The 7,599-nt window shown below is 48.0% G+C and overlaps 1 non-coding gene across 1 annotated transcript; it reads right to left on the bottom strand.

Moving 5' to 3' along the window:
• Positions 1-5,729: 5,729 nt before the first annotated feature.
• On the bottom strand, positions 5,730-5,803 carry Trnas-cga (transfer RNA serine (anticodon CGA)). Its single transcript has one exon. It is a non-coding gene; the product is annotated as a tRNA-Ser (tRNA).
• Positions 5,804-7,599: the final 1,796 nt, after the last annotated feature.

Below are 7,599 nucleotides of genomic sequence, written 5' to 3'. Positions count from 1 at the left end.
CTGGCGGTTGAGAGCCTTATTAGAAGAATTGCACATTATTGTCGGCTGATGGACACAAGCAATGTTACAGACAATCAACGGCTGAACGCCTCATTAAGAAGGTTCAAAATCATTCGTCAGCTGAAGGCCAGAAGCAATTTCAAAAATACACAACTGCTGAAGGCGCGAATTACCAATAATTTAAAGAATTACACGTTAAAAATACCAAAAACCGTTTCTACAATCTTAATAACCGTAACAAGTTATTGTGGCGGCTGAAGGCCGTATCAAAACAGAACTGAAACAGTATATGAAGATAGTAACTGTTCTCGAAGGAGCAGATACCATTGATTACCGTACAACTTCTATAGAATAAATGGTAATTAATTGAAAGCCTCAGCTACCGACAGGTATTGTTGATATATCTCGATGGGCCCGACCGGGACACGAACTCGGGATTTCCTGCTTACATGGCAGACGCTCCATCCATCTGAACCACCGAGGACACAGACGAACAGCGCGGCTGCAGGCACTTATCCATTACACGCTTCCCGTGAGATCCACATTCCCAACTGTCCACAATCTACATACGTAATGTTCCTAATAGATATTAGGCCTTCATCTGTAGAAATGCTCACAGGTTTCCCGAACTCTGACGGGGATCGTCACCTTAGTTGCTGCGAGTGGATGGGCAAATACACTCCTGGAAATGGAAAAAAGAACACATTGACACCGATGTGTCACACCCACCATACTTGCTCCGGACACTGCGAGAGGGCTGTATAAGCAATGATCACACGCACGGTACAGCGGACACACCAGGAACCACGGTGTTGGCCGTCGAATGGCGCTAGCTGCGCAGCATTTGTGCACCGCCGCCGTCAGTGTCAGCTAGTTTGCCGTGGCATACGGAGCTCCATCGCAGTCTTTAACACTAGTAGCATGCCGCGACAGCGTGGACGTGAACCCTATGTGCAGTTGACGGACTTCGAGCGAGGGCGTATAATGGGCATGCGGGAGGCCGGGTGGACGTACCGCCGAATTGCTCAACACGTGGGGCGTGAAGTCTCCACAGTACATCGATGTTGTCGCCAGTGGTCGGCGGAAGGTGCACGTGCCCGTCGACCTGGGACCGGACCGCAGCGACGCACGGATGCACGCCAAGACCGTAGGATCCTACGCAGTGCCGTAGATGACCGCACCGCCACTTCCCAGCAAATTAGGGACACTGTTGCTCCTGGGGTATCGGCGAGGACCATTCGCAACCGTCTCCATGAAGCTGGGCTACGGTCCCGCACACTGTTAGGCCGTCTTCCGCTCACGCCCCAACATCGTGCAGCCCGCCTCCAGTGGTGTTGCGACAGGCGTCAATGGTGGGACGAATGGAGACGTGTCGTCTTCAGCGATGAGAGTCGCTTCTGCCTTGGTGCCAATGATGATCGTATGCGTGTTTGGCGCCGTGCGGTGAGCGCCACAATCAGGACTGCATACGAGCGAGGCACACAGCTCCTACACCCGGCATCATGGTGTGGGGAGCGATCTCCTACACTGGCCGTACACCTCTGGTGATCGTCGAGGGGACACTGAATAGTGCACGGTACATCCAAACCGTCATCGAACCCATCGTTCTACCATTCCTAGACGGGCAAGGGAACTTGCTGTTCCAACAGGACAATGCACGTCCGCATGTATCCCGTGCCACCCACCGTGCTCTAGAAGCTGTAAGTCAACTACCCTGGCCAGCAAGATCTCCGGATCTGTCCCTCATTGAGCATGTTTGGGACTGGATGAAGCGTCGTCTCACGCGGTCTGCACGTCCAGCACGAACGCTGGTCGAACTGAGGCGCCAGGTGGAAATGGCATGGCAAGCCGTTCCACAGGACTACTTCCAGCATATCTACGATCGTCTCCATGGGAGAATAGCAGCCTGCATTGCTGCGAAAGGCGGATATACACTGTACTAGTGCCGACATTGTGCATGCTCTGTTGCCTGTGTCTATGTGCCTGTGGTTCTGTCATGTGATGTATCTGACCCCAGGAATGTGTCAATAAAGTTTCCCCTTCCTGGGACAATGAATTCACGGTGTTCTTATTTCAATTTCCAGGAGTGTATATATTAGGAACATTAGGCTTTTGGTACCGTTCCTCACGAGCGACTATTAATCAAAATTGCGTGCATATGGAGTATCGTCTCAGTTGCGTGACTGGTCTCGTGATTTCCTCTCATAGTTTTTAGTGATAGACGGAAAATCATAGAGTAGAACAGAAGCGAAATCTCTCGTTCCGCAAGGTAGTGTCATAGGCCCTTTGCTGTTCCTAATTTACATATATGATCGAGGTGATAATCTGAGCAGCCCCCTTAGATTGTTTGCAGATGACACTATAATTTACCGTCTAGTGAAATCATCAGACGATCAATTCCAATTACAAAATGATCTACAGAGAATTTCTGTATGGTGTGAAAAGTGGCAACTGGAACTAAACAAAGAAAAGTGCGAGGTCACCCACATGTGTACTAAAAGAAATCCGAAAAATTTTGCTTATACGATAAATCGCACAAATCTGAGGCCTGTCAGTTCGACCAAATGTCTAGGAATTAAAATTACGAGCAACTTAAACTGGGAAGACCAGATAGATAATATTGTGGGGAAGGCAAAAGAAATACTGCGCTTTGTTGGCAGGACACTTAGAAGATGCGATAAACCCACTAACGAGACAGCCTACATTACACTTGTCCGTCCTCTGCTGGATATTGCTGCGCGGTGTGGGATCCTTACCAGGTAGGGTTGACGGAGGACATCGAAAAGTCCAAAGAAGGCCAGCTCACAAAAGGGGTGAGAATGTCACTGATATGATACGCCAGTTGGGGTGGCAGTCACTGAAACAAAGGCGGTTTTCTTTACGAAATATCAGTCACCAACTTTCTATTCTGAATGCGAAAATATTTTGTTGATGCCCAATTTCATAGGGACAAATGATCACCATAACAAAATAAGAGAAATCAGAGCTCGAACGGAAAGATTTAGGTGTTGCTTTTTCCCACGCACCATTCGAGAATGGAATGGTAGAGAAGTAGTATGAAAGTAGTTCGATGAACCCTCTGCCAGGCATTTAAGTGTGAATTGCAGAGTAACCATGTACACGTAGATGTAGAAGCCTTGGCGCTGGTTTTAGATAGCGCCATTTTGCTATGCACACTATGGTTTAACCACGGCGGCAAACTAACAGTTTACATACTTTACCGTTTCGGAAATGCTTCCAGCCTTGGCACGAAAGCCACTGATCACGCTGGTTTGGACGTCAAATAAATTGCTCTGTTTCCGCGTTACTGTAAACGCTGCAGTGTTGTCCGCGTCCACCGACCACGCTTTATACACCCTACGCAGCCACCTGCCATCTGTGAGTGGTAATAACACTTTGGCGTTGAACATAGGCGATGCTCACATTTATATAACTGGACCATCTACAGCGTCTGACCAAAAAGTAAAGCACCCAGAAGTGGAGGGTGAAGGGGACACCACGGGATGAAAAGGTACACAAAAGCGAGTCAGATTTACAAAAGGCTTGACAGTGTGTGCTCACTTGTACAAAGTTGGCCCTCTGTGGCCTGGAGGCGTAGAAGGTCGTATCTTCTCCTGAAGCAACCTGTCTCACAACAGCCCTAACCCGTCCTTGACATTCTGGATACTGCTACTGGGACGGATTTAACGTGCGAGCTGGTCCCATACATGTTTTATCGGGGACCGATCTGGGGATATGGCTGGTCCCAGGTGTCCCACATCACCCAGGTGGTTGTAGAACGACGTGTGATGTGTGGGCGACCACTATCCCGTTGAAAAATTACACCAAGAAACCGTCGGAGCATATGAGGATCTGTGACATACAGCTGTACCGTCAGAGTTCCATCAATCACCGTCATCGATATAATGGAGTCATAGCCGCTAGCTCTCCACACCACGACTCCTGCAGTAACAACTTTGTGCCTGTCCAAAACGCTGGACGGAGAGGACGACATAAGATGTAACAAAAGTCAAGAGTTCCATTAAACTGATATTTTACTTTAAGTAAATTAAAAGCGTTTTTAACCAAAACAAGGAAAATGAAAGAAATGTCCCTGTCTTCAAGATGCGGACACAGGAAACCGCGCAGGGGTTGTTGATCGCTAGCTTTGGCACCTCCAAACTTCGCGGAGAGACGAATCGAGTGAGAGGCCAAAAGCGACCCAATACGGGCGATGGTTTTATATCGAGCGGCAAGTGGGTGGAACAAACTGGCCTGGTGCGAGCAGCACTCGCGCTCTAGGGTTCCGTAACAAACTTTATTATGTATATAGATGTTCATCCTTGCCAGGAATCGAGAATCTCCTCTGTTTTATCCTATTGTTGACGTTGATTCCAACAACATCTCTGCCCCAAGAATTCCAAAATTTCGACAAAATTTTAATTTTCGTTTGAAGTCGTATGAAAACATATATATGAAGATGGTATCTGTTCTTTCAGACATCTTCATATAGTTAAGGCCCACCGACCATTTGACCATCTCCTTCTGTGCGGATGCACAAACAGTGCCCGAAATCTTACGGGAATCGGCAGTAAAGCCACGAGTAATAGGTATAACGGGCAGGACACTATGAATATAGTGCGCGACAATAAGTTGGGCATGTGGGTTTCACGGGAGGCGTGCCAGAGATGAGTCCCTGCAGTCGCATCATCCTCTGTGTCCTCGGTGGCTCAGATGGATAGGGCGTTTGCCATGTAAGCCGGAGATCATGGCTTCGAGTCCTGGTCGGGGCTCACATTTTCAACTGTCCCCGTTCACTTATATCAACGCCTGTGAGCAGCTATGTGTATTCATTTCACTGTGTGAAAACATGAAAAAAATACTTCTTTCGTGTGATATAATTACAGATTAATAATTATTTGATTTTTTTCCTTTACTTGCGCTGTGAAACCTCGATTCTTTCCATTTTTCATTATTATACGTCAACAGGAAATACCCTATAAGTTTTAATCATTGAGCTTGCGAGTATCAAAATATGCGACAAAAATGGCTGCGTGGTTATATTGCGTTGGCTTTATTGTAACGTAAGGATATCGTGAACAGAAGCATTCCCTAGGGTATATCAGACACTTACTTCGCTTTTGACAACGCCTCCACGTTAAGAAAAACAGAATTCTTGACAAGCCATCTTGTCACAGTCGCCATCGGATGACGAGAGGATCAAAATGTTTGGCGAGGTTCTCATCCTCTATGGCAAGAAGTAGTAATAGTAGCAGTAGTAGTTGTTGTTGTCGTAGAAGACTGAGGTAGTTGCCAGGAGCATTTGTTAAAACAGTAAGGAGCAAAATTACTTTATTTCAAGTACATGGATAACACTCTGGGAACACATTCTATCGTAGCTACTAGATGATGCTATAGCCAGCGACTAAGTGAGACTGTCTCCCACAACCAACAGCAGGCAGGTAGCACAGCGTAGTGGGTAGGACACTCACCTACCTCCACAGTGTCATGTCACGTGGAACACCCCGGGGCCAACGACGACATACACTGACCCTCCAACGATCTTGTCACTTCATGTTGGTCGGCTTGTCCACCACACTTCGTGAGCTCTCTGGCCCAAAGGAAATCAATATTCAACACAAAAGGTACCCGCTAAAGTTCTTAATTTTGTCGTGTGCTATCGTTAAATAACATGCATTCGAGAATTATTGGACGACTGAAATAAAACTTCCTGCCAGATTAAAACTGTGTGCCCGGACCGAGACTCGAACTCGGGACCTTTGCCTTTCGCGGGCAAGTGCTCTACCAACTGAGCTACCCAAGCACAACTCACGCCCCGTCCTCACAACTTTACTTCTGCCAGTACCTTGTCTCCTACCTTCCAAACTTTACAGAAGCTCTCCTGCGAACCTGCAGAAACAGCACTCCTGAAAGAAAGGATATTGCGCGGACATGGCTTAGCCACAGCCTGGGGGATGTTTCCAGAATGAGATTTTCACTCTGCATCGCAATGTGCGCCGATATGAAACTTCCTGGCAGATTAAAACTGTGTGCCGGACCGAGACTCGAACTTGAGACCTTTGCCTTTCGCGGAAAAGTGCTCTACCAGGTTCGAAGGAGAGCTTCAGTAAATTTTTAGTCTGCCAGGAAGTTTGATATCGGCGCACACTCCGCTGCAGAGCGAAAATCTCATTCAACTGAAATAGTTACTCGCTTCCCAGCCGGAAACGACTGCTGGCGCTCGCGAGACCTGCGTTCTGTGATGTACGCGCCATGGCTGTCTTTCTCTTGGGCCTCGGCGTGATCCCATGGTATCTGGAATGGTATATAGCTGCCCACAAAGATACAAGCAGTCACTGTTGTATTAAGTCGAGATTCTTACAACTCACACGCTAGATGCACACTTGTCGTTGCGAGTTTAAATTGTGCTTGGTGTGACATTTGTCTGGATCACTAAGATGGGCTGCATTCACAGATTTCCAGTACATCGCAGTGTTAATTATTTGCATAACCGCAGCGAGCCAGAAGTTTGTCTTGTGTGCGGATCCTTTTGACAAGTGTTTTTGTTTGACTAAAGGGAATGGAAGCACCCTCTGACAGAGGAAGGTTACACGTAAATGGTTAAAAATAAATGCCTAATGTGATGTCACCGCCAGACACCACACTTGTTAGGTGATAGCCTTTAAATCGGCCGCGGTCCGTTAGTATACGTCGGACCCGTGTGTCGCCACTATCAGTGATTGCAGACCGAGCGCCGCCACACGGCAGGTCTAGTCTAGAGAGACTCCCTAGCTCTCGCCCCAGTTGTACAGCCGACTTTGCTAGCGATGGTTCACTGACAACATACGCTCTCATTTGCAGAAACGACAGTTTAGCATAGCCTTCAGCTACGTCATTTGCTACAACCTAGCAAGGCGCCATATTCAGCTACTATGAATGTATTCTGAACAGGTAATATTGTGAATCATGTACCTTCAAGAGGGACGTTCATCATTAATGGATTAAAGTTATCAAACTAATTACGTCCGCTTTCTGAATTCTAATTCCTTGTCATGTTCCAGACCTCACGTCAATATAGTTCTTCCCTCATCACTCCAGCCTGCGTGAGCTAAAACGCGTGCATTTCGGACTCCACTAGTAACATCGTGCTGGCTTCTCTGCCAACACAACACATAATATGAGAGGATAACGTATTTTGCATAATTACGTAAGAAATCTTAAGACAACCTCAGGAAGGGGGGGCGACGTAATCTTTCAAGCATTCCTGGCAGGGTCGCCAGCCTGCGTCATGATTAATCACGTTCTGCCACTGTCACACTTTCATGAACAAAATGAATCCTTAAGCGCCACGCAGATTTAACTGTCAGCATGGAGCATCAAGAATGACAGTGTGTACATTTCGCGCCGTGTCCCCCCTGCCCGCAGAAGACCTGAGGACCTGCCCCAGCTGGTCAACCGCTTCCTGCCGCAGGTGGTCGGGCGGGCTCGCGCCGCGCTGTCCGCCGCTGCCGGCTCGCTTCGCCTCGCCTCATTCACTGTGCGACCGCGGAACCGGTTACCGCCTAAGTGTTCGCGTTTCTCCGCCGCCCCCGCACACCCGCTTAATGGCCGCGCGCCTCA

This window comes from Schistocerca gregaria, chromosome 9 (genome assembly GCF_023897955.1).
Source record: "Schistocerca gregaria isolate iqSchGreg1 chromosome 9, iqSchGreg1.2, whole genome shotgun sequence".
NCBI classification, from domain to species: domain Eukaryota; kingdom Metazoa; phylum Arthropoda; class Insecta; order Orthoptera; family Acrididae; genus Schistocerca; species Schistocerca gregaria.
Note: the sequence above shows the minus strand (reverse complement) of the source record. Positions and strands in the feature narration are given on the sequence as shown.